Genomic DNA, 27,036 nt, shown 5'->3' on the forward strand with positions numbered 1-27,036 from the left:
TCCAACTGGGCCTAAAGGAGAAGTCAGACATCTTTCTCACAATCCAGGACTGCTGGCTCCTAACTGCTCATCTGCCTGCCTTCCTAAACACTTCTGCCTGCCAGCCTGATCATCCCCTAATGACTCCCATGCCAGCCTCATTGATGTCTAACTGCTCTCCTGCCAGCCTGTTTGCCCCCGACTTTCCTCTTCTGCCAGCCTTGTCACCCCAACTAACCTCCTCTGCAGGCCTGGTAACTCCCAACTGCTCTCTCCTGCTGTCCTGATTGCCCACAACTTCCCTCCCCTGCTGGCCATCTTACGGTGGCCATTTTGTGTCCACATGAGGGCATTATCTTTGACCAGATGGGGGCAGCCATCTTGTGTGGTCAATCTACATATTACTCTTTTATTAGATAGGACTAGTGGCCCAGTGCATGAAATTTGTGCAAGGCGAGGGGTATGTCTCTCAGCCTGGCCTGCATCCTCTCCAATATGAGACCCCTGTGGGATTGGGCCTAAACTGGCAGTTGGACAACTTTCTCGCAATCTGAGACTGCTGGCTCCTAACTGCTCACCTGCCTGCCTGCTTGATCACCCCTAACCACTCTGCATGCTGGCCTGATTGCCCCCAACTGCACCCCCTGCCATCCAGCTCACCCCCAACTGGTCCCCTCTGCTGGCCTGCTCACCTCCAACTGCCCTCCCCCGCCCCCAGCCTGATCACCCCCAATTGCCTTCCCCTCCTGGTCTAATCACCCCTAACCACCTGTGCCTCAGTTGGCCCTGCCACCATGGCCTTGTCCAGAAGGACTCCTGGAAGGTCTCATGGTCTAATTAGAATATTACTCTTTTATTAATATAGATAGGCTATGACATACTGCCATAACTATTAATATAACAGATGTACCAGTATTACTCTATGAGAATACATATTTCATACAATAACAAGGCATCTAATACATTACATTGTATAAGTTGTAAGTAGTAGAAAATACTGTATTTATAGCAATAACATACACCCTGCTACTTCCCTTTCTCATTTGGGAATGGTTTCCCAGTTCTTTGAACATTTCCTTGGCCCTAATGTATTTTTTTTATTCAATGTAACTTTATTTACTGTTTATTGCACATGATTTGAGGTCTTTAATTTCTAAATACCAAAAATTCAAAGGACTATTTTTTCCCATGAAGTTTAACATTAACTTCAGTGAATTCATGTATTCATGTGTTTTTATTATAAGCATCTGAATCATTCACATTGTCATAGATCCTGAACTCATAAGCATGGACCATGCACAGGCTGGCAGCAAGCCAGGAAGCCACTCTGCAAGGAAACAGATACTCTGCATAAGGAGGTAAGTCATAGCACAACATTTAATGTCCAACCTGAGTCACCTCAGAATGTTACATATATTGACTTCTTAATTCATATAGTATCGGAAACTCAACTGCTTGGTTAGAGGCAGGGTTGACCTGGTTTTGGGAGGATTATTCCTGAAATAATTAAGGAAAGGAGAGCTCAATCTTTCTTCTTGGTTGCTTGCTGCTCTCCAACACCTTCATCTTTCTTCTTGTCCTCAGCTTCTTGGGCATCTTCTCCTTCACCATCACCTCCTTCTTCCTCCTTTGCCTCTTCAAATTCTTCTTTGGCACCTTCTTCCTCTTGTTCTCCTTCCTTTTCCTCAGCCTCTTCCTTCTCCTTTTCCTCTTCAGCTTCTTTTTCAGAGGAGGGTTCATCCTTAGCTTCCTCCGCTTTTGCAGCCTCAGTGGTCTCCTCCACCTCAATCTGCTCCTCCTGGATGTGGCTGATTATTCAGAACAGAAGGAGTGAAACCCAAAGATCTGGGAACTCTGGGAATAGCTGCTGGCTATGCTTCCCACGCTGGTGAAACTGAGACAGGTCTCCTTACCTTCCAAGAGTTTCCTATAAGCTGCAATGTCAATGTCCAAAGCCATCTTCACACTAAGGAGGTCCTGGTATTCTTTTAGATATCATGCCATTTCACTCTTTGTTGTTCTCAACTCGTTTTCTAATTTGTTGATTGTGTCCTGCATAGCACTAACATCAAAGTTCTGTTTATCCTCCAGCTCTTTTTTTTTAATATATTTTATTAATTTTTTACAGAGAGGAAGGGAGAGGAATAGAGAGCTAGAAAAGTCGATGAGAGAGAAACATCGGCCAGCTGCCTCTTGCACACCCCCTACCGGGGATGTGCAACCAATGTACATGCCCTTGACTAGAATCGAACCTGGGACCTTTCAGTCCGCAGATCGATGCTCTACCACTGAGCCAAACCGGTTTCGGCCTCCAGCTCTTTTTATTATTATTATTATTAAGATATTATATTACCTTTGCCCTCCCTTCCCCTCTCCCATACATGCCCTCACTCCCCTTTTGTAGCTGCTTTCCCAGTGCTTCATTCATGCCCTGGCTTGCTTCTATCTCCAGGGTCTTGGCCTTGAGCAGGTGGCAGCTCTCAGACACCTCATCCTTGGCAGCGTGCACCATGTAGGTGTTCTTGGCAGCGCTCTCAGTCAGCATGGTGAAGTGACTCTTGTACCATTCTTCAGCATTCCGCATGTTCTTGGCAGCCAGCTTCTCATACTGGGCGTGGATGTCCTTGAGTGCAGTGGAGAAGTCGGACTTGGAAAACATGTCCATTTCCATGGAGATCTGAGCATACTGGATCTGCGCCTGCAGCTTGGTGATCTCCTTTTCATGTACCTTCTTCATAAAGGCGATTTCATCCATCAGGTTGTCAATACGCTTTTCGAACACAGTGCCAGCTAAAGCTGCCTCATCTGCACCTTTGTATGACTCCATCAGCCAGCCCTCAGTGTCCTCATGGTTTCAGCACCTCTTCCTGGTAGCATACCTGAAGGTTGCTCCCAGTCCCTTCCTAGCCCCGTGGCTCCTAACGGGGTCCAAGGATGCATCTCCTGATCCCACTTCCCTCTCCTCACCAGGGATGGGGTACAATTTTTCATTAAAATGCTCAACCCAGGCCTGCTCCACCAGTGTCCGCAGGCAGCCTGCAAGGCCAACAGTGATCCCAGAGGTACTGGCCACCCCAGCCTGCCTGGTCCCCATCACTGCTCTGACTGGGGCCAGACACCCTCTGCTGTGCATGGCCTGCAGGGACTGTGGCGGCCACCATGTAAGCCTCCCCATCCCATTTCTGACTCTGGCACCATGATCCCAGGTCCACTTCTGCCAAAGGAGAGCTTTGTCATCAGAGCAGCTGCCCAAGACCGAGCACCTCCAAGGTCCCCAGACCCCAAATTTCTTCCAGCCAAGGTGGTTGGCCTGATTGGTATGTTGGGGGCTGATGGGGAGCAGGGCCAGTGGGGAAGGGAAGGGGGCAATTGGGGACAGATCAGGATGGTTGGCTGCCACACTGCATCACAGCAATTGTTTGTTCTGGTTGTTCCATCTTAACAATCACTGGGCTTTTGTATAGATAGATTATCCATTAAGCGGGACATTCTCTTCTACCAGACAGCAATGTAGCTCTCATGGTCCCTTAATTAATATTTGTGCCAACTGTTGCCTTATTAGAGAGCCCTTTTCCAACCAACCTATCCATTATTATACAGCATTTCATTTCAATTATGCCCCTTCTCTTTTTCTTTTTTTTTTCCTTGCTGAATTTTTTTAATATATATATCATTTATCTATGATCCATATGATATTGTTTATTATGATAGTCCCCCACTGATATGTAAAATTCAAGAGCGTGTGGACTGGATATGAGATACACAGTTCTGTATCAGTTACTTCAATGAAGCTTTTTCTTTTTTTCACTTTAAAATTAGGACTTGTATAAAGGCATTTACATTTTTATAGATTGTATGGCCATCTACTTGTATAAGCCACTCAAGTAACTGTTGCAATTTATAATCTCTTTTAAAACCAACTTCATGTGTAATATGGGAAATTAAGCATTGTGGAACCAACTTAACAATCAAAAAATCAGAAAATTTAATGATGATGCAATGCTGGAATATTGAATGTTAGTACATAATTTTAATCCATGTATGTTTTCCTTTTTTATATGTCTCCTTTTTCCCCAATTGACTCCCCAGCCACTCCCACCCCCATGGACAAGCCCCCACTGCCCCAGTGTCTGTGACCATTGGTTATGCTTATACGCATGCATACAAGTCCTTCGATTGATCTCTAAATCCATCCCACCCCTGCCTTCTCTCTGAGGTTAGACAATCTGTTCAGTGTTACCTTATCTCTGGATCTATTTTTTTTTCCATCAGTTAATGTTGTTCATTATATCCCACATATGAGTGAGATCATGTGATATTTATTTCTCTGACTGGCTTATTTCACTTAGCTGTTGCAAATGGTAAAAGTTCCTTCTTTTTTTTTTTTTTTTTTTTTTTTTTTTTTTTTTTTTACAGTAGTATTCCATTGTGTAAATGTACCACAGTTTTTTATTCCATTCATCTGCTAATGGGCACTTAGATGGTTTCCAAATCGTAGCTATTGTTAATTGTTCTGCTATCAACATAGGGGTGCATATATCCTTTCTGGCTGGTGTTTCTGTTTCCTTGGGATATATTCCTAGAAATGGGATTACTGAGTCAATTGAAAGTTTTATTTTTAATTTTTTGAGAAAATCCCATACTGTATTCCACTGTTGTTGCACCAGTCTGCATTCCCACCAGCAGTGAAGGAGGATTCCCTTTACTCTGAATCCTTGTCAGCATTTGTGGTTTGTTGATTTGTGATCGCCATTCTGACAGATGTGAGATGGCATCATATCGTTGTTTTGATTTGCATTCTCAGTTAATTAGTGACTTTGAGCATGTTTTCATATGTCTCTTGGCCTTCTTTATGTCCTCTTTTGAAAAGTGTCTATTTAGGTCCTTTGCCCATGTTTTGACTGGATTGTTTATCTTCCTTTTGTTAAGTTGTATGATTTCCCTGTAAAATTTGGCAATTAAACCCTTATCTGAGATAGCATTGGCAAATAAGTTCACCCATGCAGTGGGCATTCTTGTTTTGTTGGTTTCTTTTGCTATACAGAAGCTTTTTATTTTGACATAACCCCATTTATTTATTTCCTCCTTAGTTTCCATAGCCCTAGGAGCTGTATCAGTAAAGATATTATTATGACATATGTCTGAGATTTTGCTGCCTATAGAGTCTTCTAAGATTTTTATGGTTTCCTATCTTATATTTAAGTCCTTTAACCATTTTGATTTTATTTTTGTGTATGATGTAAGTTGGTGGTCTAGTTTCATTTTTTTTTGCATGTATCCATCCAATTTTCTCAGCACCATTTATTGAAGAGACTGTCTTGACTCCGTTGTGTTCTCTTGCCTCCTTTGTCAAATATTAATTGAGCATAATGTCATGGGCCAATTTATAGGTTCTCTGTTCTGTTCCATTGGTCTATATGTCTGGTCTTGCGCCAGTAACAGACAGTTTTGAGAAACATGGCTTTGTAGTATAACTTGATATCTGGTATTGTGATCTCCCCAACTTTGTTCTTCTTCCTCAGGATTGCTGTGACTATTCAAGGTCTTTTTTTATTCCAGATGAATTTTTGGAAAGTTTGTTCTAGGTCTGTGAAATATGCCATTGGCATTTTAATGGGGATTGCATTGTATCTATAAATTCCTTTGGGTAATACGGACATTTTAATGATGCCGATTGTACCAACCAATGAATATTGTATGTTCTCTATTTGTTTATGTCTTCCTCTATCTTTTTCAAAGTCCTAAAGTTTTCCAAGTACAGGTCTTTTACATCCTTAGTTAAGCTTATTCCTATGTATCTTAATTTTTGTGTTGCAGTGGTAAATATGATTTTTTTTTAGTTTCTCTTTCTGTGAGTTCATTATCCTATATAATAAAGAGGTAATATGAAAATTGACCATCACTCCAACACACAAGATGGCCACCCCCATGTGGTCAAAGATGCTTGCCCCCACATGGACACAAGATGACCACCACAAGATGGCCGGCAGGGGAGGGCAGTTGGGGGGACCAAGCCCTGCAGGAGAGGACAGTTGTGGTGGACCCAGGCCAGCAAGGGAGAACAGTGAGGGGGAGGCCCAGGCCTGTAGGAGAGGGCAGTTGGGAGGGACAAGGCCTGCAAGGAAGGCAGTTGGGGGCAACCAGGCCTGCAGTGGAGGACATTTAGGGGTGACCAGACTGGCAGAGGAGGGAATTTAGGGGTGACCAGACCAGCAGGGAAGGGCAGTTAGGGGCAATTGGGCTAGCAGGGGATTGCAGTTAGGGGTGACCAGAATGGCAAGATAGGGCAGTTAGGAGTGACCAGACTGGCAGGAGAAGAAAGTTAGGGGCCAGCAGGGGAGCACTTAGGCATCCATCAGGCTGGCAGGGGCTTGATTAAGGGATGATCAGAAGCAGTCAGAGGAAATCAGATAGGCAGGCAGGCAAAAGTTTCTGAGAGGTTGGGAGCACCTGAGACACTAAGTGTTCTCCATGGGTTTATCCAGCTTCCTTTCCAAGTACACTCCATGTCTGTGATTGGGTATAGGTCCATTTCCTTGTCACTTGTCAATATGAAAGAGGTGGGGTGGAAGGAGCTATAATGTCTCTTGCTCATTAGCCTAAATTGAAGATGGCAGTGAAAAATCAAACATTTGCCCTGGCCAGTGTGGCTCAGTTGGTTGGGCATCATAACATTCACCAAAAGGTTGCCAGTCCAATTTCTGATCAAGGCACATGCCTGAGTTGTGGTCTCAATTCCTGGTAGGTAGTGTGCAAGAGACAGCTGATCAATGTTTTGCTCTCTCGCATTGATGTTTATTTCTGCTCGCTCTCTCCCCCTTCCTCTCTTTCTAAAACAACAAAAATTTAAAGAAAAATCAAGCCTTTATATTTCTCATGTTAAAATACAATAGTAAGTGCAAAAGGTTTTCTGTCTGTAAGCAAAAATCTAAATTGTGCATCAACAGGGTGATAAACAGATATGAGATTAGAAACCTCAGAAACCTTTTATAGGCCCCAAATATCCAGGCCTGTAGGCTGGTTATAATGTTAAATATCTAAGTGGTTGCTGGGGATGGAATTACAAATCATTTTTTTAAATATATTTTTATTGGTTTCAGAGAGAGAGGAAGGGAAAGAGAGAGAGAAATAAAAAATATCAAGGATGAGCCAAAACCGGTTTGGCTCAATGGATAGAGCATTGGCTTGGGGACTGAAAGGTCCCGGGTTCGATTCCGGTCAAGAGCATGTACCTTGGTTGCGGGCACATCCCCAGTAGGGGGTGTGCAAGAGGCAGCTGATCGATGACTCTCTCTCATCGATGTTTCTAACTATCTCCCTTCCTCTCTGTACAAAATCAATAAAATATATTTTTAAAAAAATATCAAGGATGAGAGTGAATCATTGATTGGCTGCCTCCAGCATGTACCCCACTGGGGATCCAGCCCACAATGTGGGCATGTGCCCTGACCAAGAATCAAACTGTGACCTCCTGGTTCATAGGTCAATGCTCAACCACTGAGCCAACCAGTCGGGCTACAAATCATTTTTTTTAACAATATAATAGTCCTCAGAGCTATTAACTAGGTATCCAAATAAACTAAAGTCTATTTTTTATCCATGGGCCTTACCTTACATGGGCATCATTGAAATAACATGCTTGCAAAGGTTATAGTTCATTGCAACCCTATCATGAAAAAACATGTGTTCAAATGGAGAAAATTGTATTTTGGCTTTTCTTTCCTATAGAGCAGTGGTGTGCAAATGGGGCTGCACATTTTGGAGAGTTATAAGAAATAAAAATAAAAACAGATGGCTGGGTTCTACTCCTAGAGTCTCTGACTTAATTGGTCTGGGCATTTCCAGAGCTCTTCAGGAGTGTCTAATGTGAAGCCAGCACTGTTTGTGGAGGCTGCGAGCAAAGGGGCCAGCAGGTCCTTTTGTAATTGTTAGCTTGGGTGTGGGACAACTGTTTACTAAGAAACTGGGCTGAGGCAGCAATTCATTCTGTTCAGAGCACAAAATCACATTCAGCTGTTAATGGCTTTTTTGCTGCACTGACCTACACTGAATTCAAACCAGCAATGACCTTCGTTTTCCATTGCCTGTAATTAAGGATGTCTGCCACCACCATAATCCAGTTTGGGGCTTGATTAATTCTCATAATTACCAAATGCCTTTTTGCAGCTGTAGAAAAAGAAGGTCTAGGCCACTAAAATTAGATAGTTCTGATGACAAAAAATAAATAACAATAATGTTTAGCATTTATTTCATGCCTAATCATTATTTTTATACTGTTGACATTCATTAACTAGTTATTTCATATGATGGCCTGGGGAAGTAGTGCAGAATTATTATTTGCATTATGTGTCAGTCAGTAGGGCAGAAAACTATTTTGTCAGGTGTTAGGAGTTGCAATTTTTAAATCCTTTAGAGTACATTTAATCTGGTGACTTCTCTTTAAAGGAGAGATCAATATCAGGGCTGTAGGGACTCAGAGACAGTGAAACTTGCACTGACTTCAATAAATAAACTCTATAAAATTAATAATGCATTTTATGACCAGATTGTCATTATAATCTCCTTTCTTTTTCATGGTTCACTAGTAATCTCCGAAGGAGTTTGAAAGTCTCGATGTCCAGGGTAAAAAGTCAAAATCTTTTCACCTAAACAATAACTCCAATTTTGTACTCAAGACAAAGATAGTATTATTTTTAAATTTTTAGACCTTTTGGAGGAAGAGGGGAGATTTCCTGACTTTTCCAACTGCAAACTCCCTATTTCAACATTCCATAATATTCACTTCCAACCACACGGGACTGAACATGTAACATTTTTATCAGATTTCATTTTACTGGGTGCTCACTATGCCTACCACTCTGTTATATCTATAATAATAAAAGCATAATATGCTAATTAAACTGGACATCCTTCCAGACGACCTTCCAGATGAGCCAAGGTTTCGAGGGAAGCCTGGGTTCCGGGTACCAGAGAGAAGCTGATGTTGGCAGCTGGGAAAAGGAAAGCTTTGTATGGATTTTGTGCATTGGGCCTCTAATATCTTTATAAACAGTAACACAAACTGAATCCTACATAGTGCTTATTATCTCCTCCCTACTTTAAAACTCAAAGAATTGTAGGGACTAGTACAAAATGTAACAGATAGGAACAGCATTAAAGCCCATGTTTGTCTGACTCTGAAAACCTATAAACAAAAGAAAAACTTGTAGAAATTGTTGAAGTTTATTCTAGGGCTTCCTTACCTCATTCTATAAATATTCCCTCAGAGGTATGGAAGGGGAGTAGACTGACGATTCTTGGGGAAAAGAGGAGTGGAGATGCGGGAAGAGACTGAACAAAAACTGTGCACCTATGGATGAGGACAATGGGGGATGGGGAAAGGACAGAGGGTGGGGTGGGAACCAAGTGGAGGGGAGCAATTGAGGAGGGGGGGAGAGGAACACATTTGTAATAATCTGAACAATAAAGATTTATTTTTAATAAATAAATAAATATTCCCTCAGAGAATTTTGTCCCCTGCAGGGACACGCCCTGTTTCTGAAACTTAGCCTTTTGTCCTTCCAAAGTTCATTGGGCATGCTCTTCTATCAGATCCTCACAAGCCAGCTACATCCAACCTGTTACAGCCTAGAAAGGAACCATCTTGCAGTCCCTCCTTCATCCCTGGATTCCATTGGTCACAAGGTCTGTCTATCATTCCCTTTTCATGTTGATTCTATTTCTGCCATTGCTATACTTTGTGTTCCAGGCTCTTGAACAACAGTCTTCCCTCACTCTCACCATCTCCTGCCCAGTTCATCATTAGCTGGACTAATAATCCCCAAACACTGCCTCTGTGGTGCAATTTTCTGACTTAAAACATTTCATGGGTCCAAATTTCCTCTCAGAGCAACTCCAAACCTTTGTATATGGCTCTCAATGCATCTCATATTATTTCTCTACATTATTAACATGATTTCTATCTCCTATTCAATTTCAGCTTTATTAATATCCAAGATGTCATTAGACCTATTAATTAGTCATTGTTAGATGTGATAATAAATTACTAATTATTAGCTCTAATAAGTAATTAGTTACTAACTTTAGATCTCACAATTAACATGTTTGTGGTACAGAGGATTATCCAATGAGTAATCATGGGAGATTCTCTCTGAGCTGCCTGGTAATAAGAGAAAGAATGAATGACTTCTACTGCCAGTGAAAAATGTTGCTCATAATATTCACTTCCCCCAAGGTTTACAGGAGTTGGATAGTAGGCATTCCCAGAATCACCCAAATCAATCTTACTCAAAGTCAAGTAATTTGGCACCCAAACTCAGATTAATTCTTTACAGTGCTACGCCCACAATTGACTTATATAAAGAGAGCACCATGAGGTAGTATAGGGATAATAATTTATATTAAAATTCTCTTTATATAAGCAGCCTCGGTGCATACTGCTGGCCCTGACTCCAACTTATCTCTGAGCAGAAAGCTATGTGAATGAATGAAGACTGGTGACATTAACAGATTTATAAATGGAGAAATGGGCATGGTCTCTTTCAACAATAGTTGAAGAACTCAAAAACTTTATATGATCCAAAAACTATCCCAAATAAGTTTAAATTAGAACTCTCAAGGTAAACTCAGTTGATTTATAAGTTTATGTAATTTCCATACTTATTACTGAAGCTTCAAATAGATGCCAGCTTCTGCCTAAGAGCAGATTTACTTTCCATCGAGTTACTGTACATTTTCCAATTCAGAAAGTTAAAAAGGGGCACCATGAGTAGTGAACAAAAAGGCAAAGCAATAAAGAAACATAAAACTCATGGGACCTCAAGAGATAGAGCAACAAAAAAATAAGGTGGGAGTGGGGAGAGAAAGGGGAAGATTCACTTTAGATCATATTATTGTAAATGAGGCAGAAAGTTGATATTGAGCTGTAAGATGATGTATATACTGATGACATATAAAGAACCATACAGTGAATTAAAATACAATGGTGATAAAGAATAACAGCAATAGCAGGAGACATACTTACTAAGATCAAACTGCACCAGACAGGGTGTAAATAATTTAAATGGATTATTTCATTTAACCTTTAAAACAAATCTATATGCTAGATGTTACTATTTTGAATTTGCTGTTGGTAATGAAACTGAAGTTTAAAGAGCTTAAGTATTATGTGTATAATTTTTTAAAAACTATTTTCATAGATTTTTATGGAGAGAAGAAGGGGGGAGAGAGAAAAACATCAATGTAAGAGAGAAACATGTGCCCTGACCAGGAATCAAACTGGCAACCTTTTGGTATATGGAAAGACACCCAAGCAACTGAGCCACAATGGCTAGGGCATAGGTATGATTTTTAATAAGCAACAAATACGAGAGGGAGAGAGGCAGATAAGTAATTTAACTATAGTCACATAAACAGTGAGAGGCAGCGGCTGATTTTGAATTCAGCTCTTTTGACTCCAGGTCACATACTTCTAGCCAATATAAAAGCACATGCTAATTTAATGGGCACTCACTACAACTATTGCTTCCCAGGTCTATTTTTTTCCCTATACTACAGACACCTACTGGGAGTTGTCCCTGGTCCTCTAGTTTGCCAGTTGAGAGAGAAAGAATAGATAAATGGATTTGACACAAGAGTCAGCACTGCCAGACTCTCACCTTTGCTTAATTAGGAGCAAGCATGCAGATCAGAGAGAGAGGGTATTGGAATGAAATCAGATTGGATTGCACAGAGTTATAGAACCCCCTGCTGTGAAGACAGGCTGTGACATGGGCAGTGTGGAGAAGGCAGAGATGCACAGCTTACAGGACTTTTACTGGTGAAGCAGCACAAGGAGCTTTTAAATCATGATGCTTTCCCTTTCTAGACCATGAATAAAGAAAAACTAAAAACCAGAAAATGAGTGCTGTGAGATGTCTGAAAATTAAGTTGTATTTAATGTCTTCAGCAGGCAGGCAGACTGTTGGTTAACAAATACTTTGGAGAACTTGCTCTTGGTGAAGTTCTGAAGCTATGAAGAATATAAAAATATAAGAAATCCAGTTTGTCCTCAATATGCTTGCAATTAGGGACATTATTTGGCACAATGTACCAAATTGGGCTCAGTGTAAAGACTAAATATCCAAAAAGATCCATAAATCCATTTAATCCATTTCCCACTACTGATTACCATACTTAGTGCATACATACTTGCTTAGCTTAATTTCATAATGTTTGTTGAACACACTAAGCTAGATAGGCATCTTTGCTTCCTGGGAGTAAGCAACTGTAATACTATAAACTAACATATAATTTTGCTTCCTTTCATTGTTTTTTGTAAGTGTCATAGGTAAAGAAAAGTCATTTTAAGCACAGTTTAAATCAATCTTACTTTAAAATCATTATGAAAATATGAATAGACCAATTACAACTAATGAGATTAAAAGATGAAAAAAAGACTCCCATCGGAGAAACCAAGATGGCGGCATAGGTAGACACCCAAATGCAGCCTATCACAACAAATTTGAATTTAGAACTGGAAAACAGGGTAGGCATTGCCCTGAAGCACTGGATGGCTAGTTGAGAGGAGGCTCTGCCATCTGGGAAGGTGAGAGAAGGCGCGCTGACCCTCAGAAACTGTGAAAGTACAGAGAACTGTGCATGCAAAAAGGCTCTGGCTTGCCGAAACCGGTTTGGCTCAGTGGATAAAGCGTCGGCTTGGGGACTGAAAGGTCCCGGGTTTGATTCCAGTCAAGGGCATGTACCTTGGTTGTGGGCATATCCCCAGTAGGGGGTGTGCAATAGGCAGCTGATCAATGACTCTCTCTCATCGATGTTTTTAACTCTCTATCTCTCTCCCTTCCTCTCTGTACAAAATCAATAAAATATATTTAAAAAAAAAAAAAAAAAAAAAAAGGCTCTGGCTTAATCCCAACATGTGCATAGAGGAAGGGCCGAGATTGCTGCTGGCCAACTCCCAACCCGTGAAGTGGCCAGGCCGGGCCGAGTTCGCTACTGGCTTACTCCCAGCACGCAGAGAGGGCAGACAGCTAACGCGTGGCTGTTTTTCTTGTTCTGGAAGAAAACAGAATCACCCTATTGCTCTGATAGACAACCCCAGTCAGTGAGAGGCCAAACTGTCAGGCAGCGGGCAGAGATCTTTCAGAAGTGTGTGAAGCCAGAGGCCATTACTGCGGGACTTGGGGAGGAGCCACTTGGGGAGGAGTCAACGAGAAAACAAAGCTTGTCTGCACCACCCCGAAACTCCGACCCATCCAAGCTGAGCATAGAAGCTCTCCCAGAGGCTGACTTTCTATAAGGAGGGACTGGCCAGTATCCAAAGCTTGTCTGTGCCTTTACCAAAGAGGTGCACATGCCTGCAACCAATCCTGTGAAACTCACCACAAATAGGACTTTTCTAAGGCGAGACTAACAGGAAGCCAAAGATTGCCTGTGCTACCCTGAAACTCCGCCCCATCCAAACAGTGTACAGAAGCCCTCCTAGCTGAGACACTGCTGATCCTCACAGCCAATTGGATTGGAGATCAACACTTCCCAGTGATAAGCAAGGCTTAACAACAAGACTGCACACATAGCCCACAAAGGGCTACACCAATACTGTCTGCCAAGATAACAGGGAAGGCTGTGCTACCGGGCTCTACCAGAACACCTAATACGCAAAACTATTCCATCAAATCAGGAAAACAACTAAAATTTGTTTTAGTTGAGGCAGGACACAAAGGAAGGAGATGGAGGAAAAGAAAAGAATGGACATTGAGTACAAAACCACTGTTATAAGGCTTTTCAATAATATCCTAAAAAGAAGGCCGATAAAATAAATGAGACCTATGAGGATATGAAAAGGGATCAACTAGAAATAAAGAATATATTGTCTAAAATAGAAAATATTACACAGAGTCCTAAAAATAGACTGGAAGATCACAAGAATCAAGACAAAGATTTAGTACACAAAGAGCCAGAGGACACTCCTCTGCAGAAGCAAGAAGATAAGAGAATCCAGAAAGTTGAAGATAGTGTAAGAAACCTCTGGGACAATTTCAATGAACCAACATCAGAATTATGGGGATCCCAGAAGAAGAGAGAAAGCAAAATACTGACAGAATACTGGAAGAAATAGTGACAGAAAACTTCCCCCACCTGGGGAAAGAATTAGACTTACAAGTCCAGGAAGCCCACAGAACCCCAAACAAAAGGAATCCAAAGAGAACCACACCAAGACACATCATAATTAAAATTCCAAGAGCAAAAGACAAAGAGAGAATATTAAAAGTAGCAAGAGAAAAGCAGGTAGTTACCTATAAAGGAGCACCCATACGATTGTCAGCTGATTTCTCAACAGAAACCATGCAGGCCAGAAGGGAATGGCAAGAAATATTCAAGGTGATGAATAGCAAGAACCTACACCAAAAATACTCTACCCAGCAAAGCTATCACTCAAAATCGAAGGCCAGATAAAGAGCTTCACAAATAAAATTAAAAAAAGCTAAAGGAGTTCATCACTGCCAAACCAGAATTATATGAATTGCTAAAGAGGGTTATTTAGGAAGAGGAAGAAGATAAAGATAAAAATTATGAACAACAAATACATAACTATCAACAAGTGAAACTAAAAACCAAGGGAATTTAAAAAATCTGATGAACAATATTAACTGGTGTATATAATAGAATCAGATGTATAGAAGGGGAGTGGACTGACGATTCTCGGGGAAAAGGAGAGTGGGGTGCAGGAAGATACTGAACAAAAACTGTACACCTATGGATGAGGACAGTGGGGGTGGGGAAAGGGCAGAGGGTGGGGTGGGAACCTGGTGGAGGGACGCAATTGAGGGGGGAGGGAGAGGAACACATTTGTAATAATCTGAACAATAAAGATTTATTAAAAAAGAAAAAAAAACTCCCATCAAAAAGAAGTCCTGAACAAGAAGAAATAAAAGGCATCCAAATTGGAAAAGAAGATGTAAAACTGTCATTATTCACAGATTACACAGTACCGTACTTAGAAAACCCTAAAGACGCCATTAAAAATTATTAGACTTAATAAATGAATTCGACAATGTAGCAGGATATAAAATTAATGCCCAGAAATCTATGGCCTTTATCTATCAATACTGAACTTACAGGAAGAGAAAATTAAAAAATAATCCCATTTACCATTGCACAAAAAAATTAAGATACTTAGGTATAAATTTAACTAAGGAGGTAAAAGACCTATATTTGGAAACCTACAGGATACTGAAAAAAAAGAGTTAGAGGAAGACATTAATAGATGGATGAACATACTGTGTTAGTGGATTGGTAGAATCAACATCATTAAAATGTCCATACTACCCAAAGCAATCTATAGATTCAATGCAATCACCATTAAAATACCAACAGAATATTGCACAGACCTAGAATTAACTCTTCAAAATTTTATCTGGAATAAAATATTAATAAGACCCCGAATAGCTGCAGCAATCCTGAGAAAGAAGAACGAAGTAGGTGGGATCTCAATATCAGATATCAAGCTGTATTATAAAGCCACTGTTCTCAAAATTGCCTGGTATAAGAACAGACATATAGATCAATGAAAGAGAATAGAGAACCCAGAAATCAACCCAAACGACTATGCTCAACTAACATTTTACAAAGGGGACAAGAACACACATGGAATCAAGGCAGTCTCTTCAATAAATGGTGTTGGGAAAATTGGACAGATACATGCAAAAAAAATGAAATTAGGCCACCAACTTACACCATACACAAAAAATAAACCCAACATGGATCAAGGACTTAAACATAAGACAGGAAAACATAAAATTACTAGAGGAATCCACAGGCAGCAAAATCTCAGACATATGTCAGAGCAATATCTTCATTGATACACTCCTTGGGCAATGAAAACTAAAGAGAAAATAAAGAAATGGAACTATATCAAAATAAAAAGCTTCTTTACAGTAAAATAAACCATACACAAAACAACAAGAAAGCCCACTGCATGTGAGAACATATTTGCCAATGCTATCTCAGATAATTTGGTTTATTCAACAAAATTTACAGAGAACTTATACAACTTAACAAAAGGAAGATAAACAACCCAATCAAAGAATGGGCAACTGACCTAAATAGATACTTTTTGAAAGAGGACATAAAGAAGGCCAAAAGACATATGAAAACATGCTCAAAGTTACTAATCATCTGAGAGATGCAAATCAAATCGACAATGCAGTACCATCTCACACCTGTCTGAATGGCTATCATCAACAAATCAACAGAAGACCAGTGCTGGCCAGGATGCAAAGAAAAAGGAACTCTCATGCACTGCTGGTGGGAGTGCACACTCTGGAGAACAGTATGGAGTTTCCTCAAAAAACTAAAAATGGAACTCCCATTTGACCCAGTGATCCCACTTCTAGGAATACATCCCAAGACACTAGAAACACCAATCAGAAAGGATATATGCACACCATGTTCATAGCAGCACAATTTATCATAGCTAATACTAGGAAACTGCCTAGAAATTTTTTAATCCACTAAGTGCCCATCAGTGGATTAAAAAACTTGTATATCTACACAATGGGGAAAAAAAATTCTTAACATTTGCAACAGCATGGATGGAACTGGAGAACATTATGCTAAGCAAAATAAGCCAGTCAGGAAAGATAAACATCACATGATTTCACTCATTTGTGGAATATAAAGAACACAATAAATTGATGAACAGAAACAAAGACAGAGAAGCATCGATCAGATGCTCAAACCTCAGAGGGAAAATAGGAGAGGGTGGAGGTAAAGGGAAGAGATCAACCAAAGGACTTGTATGCATACATGTAAGTCTAACCATTGGACACAGACACCAGGTGAGTGAGAGCATCAATTGGGGGGAGGGGAGGGCAATGGAGTGATAAGGACACATATGTAATACCTTAATCAATAAATAAAAATAAATAGATGATAGATAGATAGATAGATAGATAGATAGATAGATAAAATAGTGAGAGAGAAAAAGTCCTGGAGCTGATGGTTTCACAAGCAAATTTTACCAAGCATTCAAAGAACTAACACCTATCTTCTTCAAACTATTTCAAAAAATTCAAGAGGATGAAACACTTCCAAACTCTTTTTATAAGGCCAGAATTATCCTAATTCCAAAACTAGATAAAGACTAAAAAGAAGGAAAATTATAAACCAAAATTCCTGATGAACATAGAGGCTAAAATCCTCAACAAAATATTAGCAAATTGGATTCTACACCATAACCAAGTAGGATTTATTCCAGGGATAGAAGGCTGATACATTATCCACAAATCAATAAATATGATACAGCACATAAACAGATTACAAGAAAAAAATCACATGCTCATATCAATTGATGCAGAAAAAGCATCGGATAAACTCCAACATCCACATATGATAAAAGCTCTCAGCACGGTGGGTATAGTGGGATCATATCTCAACATAATATAAGCCATATATGACAAACCTATAGCCAATATCATGTTCAATGAGAAAGAACTGAAAGTGTTTCACTTAAGAGTAGGAACAAGACAGGAATTTCCACTTTCACCACTGTTATTCAAGATATTACTAGAAGTTCTATATATTTGGAAATTAATCCCTTATCAGATGTATCATTGGTAAACATATTATCCTATGCAGTGGGTTGCCTTTTCACTTTGTTTATAGTTTATTTTGCTGTGAAGAAGATTTTTATTTTTATTTCATCCCATTTGTTTATTTCTTTATTTTGTTTCATATTGCTACTACAAATTTCTGAAATCTTACTGCGCATGTTTTCCTTTAGGATTTTTATGGTTTTGTGACTTACACTTAAATCTTTTATCCATTTTGAGTTTATTCTTGTGTATGGTGTAAGTTGGTGGCCTAGTTTCTTTTTCTTTTCTTCTTGTTTTTTTTTTGTTTGTTTGTTTTGTTAATTTTGTTTTGTTTTGCATGTATCTGTCCAATTTTCCCAACACCATCTTTTGAAGAGACTATCTTTATCCCATTACATATTTTTGCCTCCTTTGTCAAATATTAATTGATCATAAAGGTGTAGGTTGATTTCTGGGGTTTCAGTTCTGTTCCATTAATCTATATGCTTGTTCTTGTGCCAGTACCAGGATGTTTTGACTACAGTGACTTTGGAGTATAGTTTGATATGTAGTACTGTTATCCCTCCAACTTTGTTCTTCTTTCTCAATATTGCTGAGGCTACTCAGGGTCTTTTTTTGGTTCCATATAGATATTTTTATTTTCTTTTTTTAAAATCTTTATTGTTAAAAGTATTACAGATGTCCATCCTCCTCCACCCTCTGTACTACCCCCCCCTCCATCCATCCCACCCTGCCCCAGGTCTTCACCACCATATTGCCTGTGTCCATAGGTAATACACATATGAAGAATTTATACAAATCAACACTAAGAAGGCAAACAGCCCAATTAAGAAATGGGCAAAGGACCTGAATAGACTCTTCTTCAAAGAAGACCTATAGAAAGCCAATATACATATGATAAAATGCTCAACATGGCTAATCATTAGAGAAATGCAAATTAAAACTACCATGAGACATCACTTATGCCTGTCAGAATGGCTATCACAATAAATCAGTAAACAACAAGTGCTGGCAAGGAAATAGGGAAAAGAAAACCCAAGTATACTGCTGATAGGAATGCAGACTGATACAGCTGCTTTGGAAAAGCAGTATGGAGTTTTCTCAAAAAAATTAAAAATGAAACTGGCTTATGACCCAGCAATACTAATTCTGGTATTGTCTGGTATATAGTCTAAGAATCATAAAATGCCAATCAGAAAAAATATATGCACCCCTATATTCATAGCAGCTCAATTTACAATAGCTAAGATCTGAAAACAGCTCACATGCCCATCAGTAGATGAGTGAATAAAAAAGCTGTGGTACATTTACACAATGGAATACTACTTTGTCAAATATAAAGGAAATCTTACCCTTTGTGATAGCATGGATAGACCTGGAGAGCATTATGCTAAGTGAAATAAGCCTGTCAAAGAAAAACAAGTACCATATGCTTTCCTTCATATATGTAATCTAATTAACAAAATAAACTAACAAACAAAATACAAACAGACTCATGGATAGAGAACAGACTGACAGCTGTAAAAGGGGAGGAAGGTTGTGAGGCTGGGTGAAAAAGGTGAAGGCATTGAGAAGAGAAAAAAGCAACAACTCATAGACAGAGACAACAGTATAGTGATTACTAAAGGGGAAGGTAAGTGGGGAGAAGGTAGAAGAGGATGTAAGAAGAATAAATGGTATTAGGAGACTTTACTTGGTGAGCTGAACATACAATACAATATACAGGTGATGTATTTTAGAACAGAACTCCTGAAACCTATATAATTTTATTAACCAATTAATTAAAAAGGAAATAAAATTGTAAAAAGAAAAACAAGAGGAAATCTTACCTTTTGGGACAGCATGAATGGACCTGGAGTCAGAGAAAGACAAATATCATATGATCTCACTCATATCTAGAATCAAAAAAATAAAAATGAAAACCTGAGGAACAAAATAGAAACAGAGGCATGCATACATGGTATAGACTGACAGCTATCAGAAAGGAAAGGATTGGGGGGATGGATGAAAGAAGGTGAAGGGAGTAAGCAAAACAAAACCAAAAAACACATACATATATATATATATATATATATATATATATATATATATATATATATATATATGTTTTATATATATATATCACATAGACACAGACAGCAGAGTGGTGATAGCCAGAGGGAAAGAGAGATATGGATTGGTGGAGGTGGGCAAAGGGGATAAATAGGGATGGAAAGAGACTTTGCCTCAGGGCCAAATGCAGTGTGAAGATGCTGTTTTGTTAAGATGTACACTTGAAACTTGTATAGTTTTGTGAAGCAATGTCACCCCTTCCCCCCAATGAATTCAATAAAAATAAAAATAATCCTATACAATAAAAGGCCAGTGACCTTAATGGCATAACAACTGGAATGACAATCGACCAGTTGCTTGAGGTGAATTGACCCCCTTTCAGTTCCTCCCCCCAGTCTGCAGGCTGGATGGCCTACAGGGAACCACAGGGAAGTGGGATGGGTGTCAGTGGCAGGGCAGACCTGAGGACTGGCAAATGGGCTGAAGATGGCCCTGATCTAGCTAGGCCTAGGGACCCTACCTGCACCGATTTCGTGTGCTGGGCCTCTAGTAAAGAAATAAATATCAGTCAGTCCACTGATTACCCTCCCAATTCATCTTTATCAATTCACCACCTCAGATTTCTCCATCAACTCTCTTTTCCTACCCCTTAAATCATAGTACAATGTTTGATAAGAAAAACTTATTCATACAGTAGAAGTACTCTTATAACTTTCCTTGCAAATAAAAAGAAAAAAACTTGAAATATCAAAATTTAAAAATTCAAAAGAGGAAGGGCTGGCTTTGGCTGGTTGGCTTTCAACAGGGTCACTGTGAATCATTTTAGGTTATGGACATTTAAATGGGAACATAATTTAATGACTCTGGAAGAGAATAGATTTAGCCAAGAATTTAAACTACTGTGTAAATTTTCATGAGTCTACAGGGTCAATCCCCAAAAGAAATAAGATTACTAGGCAGACTTCACTATAGAACCAGGGCACTGCTGAAAGTAGACAAACTAAAGCTTTAAAAAATATAATCATAAGGAAAACATTTGTTAAATTATTAATACAGGCTTCTATTAGCTATGTGCATAACCTATGCCAGATACTGTTACCTCCTTTGTATTGTGTTTAGCACATTGCTGGCTCTTAATAAGTATTGGTTGATTTAACATCTTACTTTTAACCTTCAAAAGACCCTGCATGTAGCTTTTGTAAGTTTCATTTTCCATATGAGAAAATTAGGTCAAGTAGCTAATAAATGATGTCTAAGCACTTTTCTCTATTCTGAGGTGCCCCTCACCAGACCAAGGAAATCTGATGATTCTGAATTGAATATAATTTATTTAAAAATTAACTTTATTTTATGTAATTTGAATGTCCTTAAACTGGGTATTTGAAAGACGCTTCTAAGTTGCAAGCATATAGAAAATACAAATACATCATTCTGCATGCATAACTGAGTGGGTGAAAATGCAATTATTATACTTGACCTTCCGTTGTGGTAGACTTGCATACACACAGTTTTGAGGTCCTTTGAGACTGAGTAAGACATCACAAATATTACTTAATTTGATAATCATTATCATAGCAAACACATAGTAAAAAACTGTATAATTGTATTTTCATTTAAATGAATTTTTAATTATAGAAAATATATATAGGATGAGGCAAATGCAAAACGCAGTTTATTCTTGTATTATTATTCATTAATTATTGCATCATTTTGCATATAAACAACTGTAGACCTACTTTTGCCTTGCCCTGTATAAAGAGAGAAAGAAATACTTGATAAAAGGAAACTCTACACTGAAAGGAGAAAAAATAGATTTGAACACAATTAACATTTGGTTTCTATAGGCTTTTCTAACTTTAATATTTTAGAATATAAATTGTCAATAATAAACAATTATGCCTGTTTTTCTTTCTTTTCGTTTATTGAAAACAAGCTTGAGATACTTTCTTTCTTTTTTTTGTTGTTTTTGTTATACCTATAAAACCCTATATTCCTCCAAAATTATATAGTCATCAATTATAAGAATCACTTTAATTAGTAGTAAGTCATTATTAAAATTTCCATATTGGAAAGGGAGATGTTAGAATAGGAAAAATTTGTGTTTTATCCATATCCAGAATTAAAAAGTTAAAAAAAAAAAAAAACATAAGAGGGAGGCAGAAAAACTTGCTTCAAGTCCCAGGATGTGTATTCTATCATAAAAACTGAAATAAGAAATGTTATTAATTACTCTTATTTTTAACTCATTGCTATAACATTGAACTGGTCATTACATGTGATAATGCATAACAATAAATATTTCAAATATAAAATAAATTATATTGTGTATTTGATTTCCCAACAGTTTGACTTTTAAATATTTATATTAAATTTAACAGACAAATCAAATATTAAGCATAATGTAATGTTAGATGATCTGTATTTAAATTTTATTGACCAGTAATTGAGGTAGAAAGAATATGCATCAATGGAATCTGTCTATATTCCCTCTACATTATTTGTGCAGTTTAGACTGACCTTAATAAATTAAATATTGTGAATATATTAGTTCTCAGAAACAAGAATGAAAAAGATGTAGACATTCTCTTGAAAATCTATGACCTTGGTTGCTAAAAGAGTCAGTAATTGTCATGGCCATGCCAGTGTTAGTGATGGATTGTTTAAAATGTTCCAGAGAACATACAGCAGAGTCCTTGAATGAAGGCAACAATGGTTTTACAAAAAATCTGCCCCATGCAGACAGAGTTCCTGAAATGTAACTGCCAGCCAGGTATGCAGGAGGGAAGACTGGGCATTCAGGACAGTCAGTCACGGGTTTGAAGTTCTCTCTACACCTTAGTGAACATAGGACCTCAGGCGAGTTATCTCACTGCTCTAAGTCTCAATTTCCTCGTTGGCAAAATGAGGCTTAAAACACCAAACTTAGAGTTCGTATGGGAGAAAGAGGCACCTCAACAGACATGCTGATTTCACTCATTTGTGCAACTAAAGCCTTCAGGATGGGAATCAGTAAACTGCAGCTTAGTTCTTTCATATAGCAGAGGCTTAGTGTGTGTCCTTAGTCAAGTGGTTGTTCGGTTTCTTCATCTGAAAGATGGCACCTCCTTCATAAGTAGAAGGTGAGATTTCTTGGCATGAAAAATCTATAGGAGATTTACATTGCATATTACAGTATTTTCTGTGAAGGCCTGGTGGTATTAGGATTTGGAGAAGGGGAATAAAGGATGGAATTGTGGGCCATCTCTAATACTGTCAGCAATAAAATAAAATAGAATAAATATTTTAAAAGAAAACTACATATTTTCCTATAGGAAATTGGTTAGGCAAAATAGTGTTCTATGGGATTTGCAGTTTTGAAGTGGAATTGGGGGACAGGATGAAGTGAACTATACAAAGCATACAAAGTGACCTTTAACAAGTCTTCAAAGCTGTATAACTAACCACCTGACGTAGGATGTGGCAGCCCTCTGCTAATACACGCAGTATTTTTAAACAGTCCCTTGAAAGATTTCATTTCCTGTGGTAAATTAAAAAAAAAAACAAAAACTTTTATCTCAAAAATCTGAGAAATGAGCTTCAACCCAGGAACCAAAGAGGTTACTGGTTTAATTCTAGGTCAGGGCACAAGCCCCAACTGTGGACTTGATCCCCAATAGAAGTCATGCAGGAGGCAGCTGATTGATGATGTTTCTGTCATCAATGTTTCTATCTCTCTATCAACTCTCCCTTTCTCTCTCTCTAACAATCAATAAAATACTTTTTTAAAAACCTGAGAAATGTAATGCACATCTAATTCTGATCCACAAACACTTGATCAACCAGTATTTACAATCTATCTGTTAAGAATTTTACTTTTTCATTTGTATTTACTTGTATCTTTGCTTACATATTTATTGCACTCTTTCCTTCCTACTTAATGATGAAAACTGGCAGCTTATTAAAGCTGGGAATTGAGAGGCACTAAATGCAACAACACCAAAAAAAGAACAATTACCCACAGTAAACAAACAGAAAAGTTTTCTCTGAAAATTACATTAAGCACTCTATTTCTGATAGCTTTTATGCTCTGTCAACTTCCAGTCAGGCCATTAGAGGAAGAGGGAGGAGAAAAAAACAGCAAAAAGACCTCAAAGCACTTGGCCGGTTTTCCATAATGAGCTTCTTGTCTAACACTCCAATAAAGGCCAGCTCCAATAATAGGCCCCCGGTGAATTTGAGATTCTTAATATACACGTTGCTTCCCACCACTGCATGAGGCAGAGAGGGACCAGAAGGCATCTTGGCCTTTTATACAGCTCCTCAAAGGCGGGGTCCAAGACATCACTCATCTCTATATCCCCAGATCCCAATCAGTATTACATGTTTGCATAATCGATTTGAATATAATTATGAATTTTGGAGGATGTTAGCTAAAAGGACACTTTAAATTATTTATTTATGAAGCATATTTTTTTCTGACCAAACTATGTCAATTCCAATGACTGTGCTAATCCATGTTGATCCATTAAACTTATACATGATATAGTATATATGTACTTGCTATAGTCTTTTTTTTTCCTCACCCCTTATTCCCATATTTAAGTCATCAATCATCCAGTCCAGATGCTTTGACTAGTTTCAGACTTACCAAGTGGCCAGTGGCCAGCCTCTAAGATGTCCTTGACCTCCACTTCATAAATGGTGCAGGAAAATGAACCAAAAGAACATTCACCCAATAAGCTGAAGTGTGGGTCTATTCCATCTAGTTAGCCCTTGCTAACTCCAGCTGGTTGTTTATTTGTTTGTTTGTTTGTTTGTTTAAACTTCACATCAGCAACCTTCTTTATAGACTCATCCGCCCCACTTCCACCCATTACTATCAAAGCTCTGGGAGAACTTTATGTAGTAGCCCACTGCTAATATGCCAAAATATGTCCTCCACACTGGGAGTCCACCAAAGTTGAGCTTCTTTCTTTGCAGCAGTTTGATATTTGAGCAGTAGCAACAGTCACTGATAGAGGTGAAAACAGCCCAATGGAGCAAGGTCTGAGCAGCAGCTCTACAAGCCCAGGTATTCGGTCTAGTAATAATTAATGTTGTTTTCTAATACTTTTTTAAATCGAATTTATTTAAACAATACTGTACAACAAAATTTAATCAACAATATAGTTGCCGTTGTTTTCTACTACTTGTGCCCAACGCTCAGGAAGCATTTTAATCCCTCTGTTGTAAAATTCTTGTGATTTTGATGCAAAAAATTCGGTCAATGCATTTTTGAGGCATTCTTCATTATTAAATTTTTTTCCAAGAAGAAAGTTTTGCAAAGAACAAAACAAATGGTAATCGGAAGGGGCAATATCAGGAGAATATGCAGGTTGAGGGAGAACTTCCCATTCCAACTGGCGCAGTTTTTCAGCAGTGATTCTTGCAGTATGCGGTCGTGCGTTATCGTGGTGAAGAATTACGCCCTTCCTATTAATCAGCGCGGGTTCTTTTTCTCTTAAAGCTTGGGCTAACCTTTCCAATTGGGCACTCTACACTGCACTTGTAATGGTTTGGTTAGATGGTAAAAGTTCATAATGAAGAATTCCTTTAAAATTCCACCAAACACACAACATCACTTTTTTCGCATGCAAGTCAGGTTTTGGCGTGGGCTGCAGAGCCTCATTTTTGTCCAACCATTGAGGCCACCTTTTCAAATTAACATACAGCACCCATTCTTCATCTCTGGTAACAATTTGCTCTAAAAACGGCAAACGGTTTTGACGAGAGAGGAGCGAACTGCAAATTGTGACTCTTTGATTACAGCTGTTGTCGGTCAACTCATGAGGAACCCATTTTACAAACTTTTGGACTTTGCCAACTGCACGCAATTGATTGGAAATTGTTTTCTGTAAACAATTTAAAGTTGTCGCAAGCTCTTGTTGGGTAATTTGAGGATTTTGCACCAAAAGAGCTTGAAGAGCTTCTTGATCAAAATTGGACACACGGCCTCGACCACTCTTGTCATCTAACGAAAAATTTCCCTCGCGAAATTTCTCAAACCAACTCTGGCATTTTCTGGCGCTAACTGCATCTTGACCAAGAGCACTACAGATGTTTTTTGCAGCCTCACTTGCTTTTCTTCCTAATTGGAACTCGTAAAGCATGCAGTGCCGAATATGCTCTTCATCCGCCATCTTCTTAGCCCTAGTTTTGCAACAAAAACCAAAAAAAACACAAACTTTTTCAAGCAAAACTTGTTAATTGCACTTCTCACGTTCTGTAGATACCACGTGTTTGAAGGTTATGTCAATACAAGTCAACGCCAAGCAAGATTTTAAATGAATGTTAAAAAACGACATTAAGTATTACTAGACCCGATATTGAAGACTTAATAGCATGTTCCTCGTCAAAGGTGCTGAAGGTGGTCACAAGCAGTGCCTATGTGCACCCCATCCATCTGCCATGAGAGAGGAGGACAGACAGACTTCACATTAAGAGAATCTGAATCAGTGACTACTAATTGCATTACCTGTGTCAACAGGTGCTCTCCACAAGCCTTCTTCAGGCTGTGGTGGCCAGAGAAACACCTGCCACCATCACAAATGCCACTTTAATGAAAGTTACGCTCAATGAAAAATGCCCAAGACCGAGATGAAACTCCCCTGCAAAAGCTACATTTTTAAGACTTAATTTTTAGAGCAGTTTTTGGGTTCACAGCAAAATTGAGAGAAAAGTACAGAGATTCCCATGTGTCCCCTACACCCCCTCCCAACATGCACAGCCTTCCCATTATTAATATCTCCCACCTGAATTGTATATTTGTTGTGCCTGATGAGTCTGTATGGACACATTATACCACTCAAAGTCAATAGTTTACTTTAAGGTTAACTCTTGGTGTTGTGCATTCTACAGACTTGAACAAAGGCATATTGAATACATCCATCATTACAGTATCAAAGAGAGCATTTTTACTAGCCTGATAAAATCCTCTGTGCTCTATCTATTCAATTCTACTACCCACACTACACCTCTGGCAACTACTAATCTTTTTATTATCTCCACAGTTTCGCCTTTTCCAGAATGTCATCTAGTTAGAATGATATAGTATGTAGACTTTTCAGATTGGCTTCTTTCCCTGAGTAATATGCATTTACATTTCCTCAATTGCTTTTCGTGGCTTGTTAGCTCTTTTCTTTTTAGCACGTAGTAATATTGCACTGTCTGGATATACCAGTTTATTTATCTATTTACCTACTGAAAAACATCTTGGTTGCTTGCAAGTTTGTGCAATTATGAATAAAGCAGCTATAAACTTCTCTGTGCAGGTTTTTGTGTGGACATAGCTTTTAACCCTATTGGGTAAATACCGAAGAGCACTGGATCTCATGGTAAGACTATGTTTAGTTTTATAAGAAAGCATCAAACTGCCTTCCAAAGGCTGTACCAT

General features: G+C 38.8%; 1 pseudogene; it reads right to left on the reverse strand.

Moving 5' to 3' along the window:
* Window positions 1–1,321: 1,321 nt before the first annotated feature.
* Window positions 1,322–27,036, reverse strand: LOC118722941 (annotated as a pseudogene).

Source organism: Pipistrellus kuhlii, unplaced genomic scaffold (genome assembly GCF_014108245.1).
Source record: "Pipistrellus kuhlii isolate mPipKuh1 unplaced genomic scaffold, mPipKuh1.p scaffold_m20_p_2, whole genome shotgun sequence".
Classification (NCBI taxonomy): Eukaryota; Metazoa; Chordata; class Mammalia; order Chiroptera; family Vespertilionidae; genus Pipistrellus; species Pipistrellus kuhlii.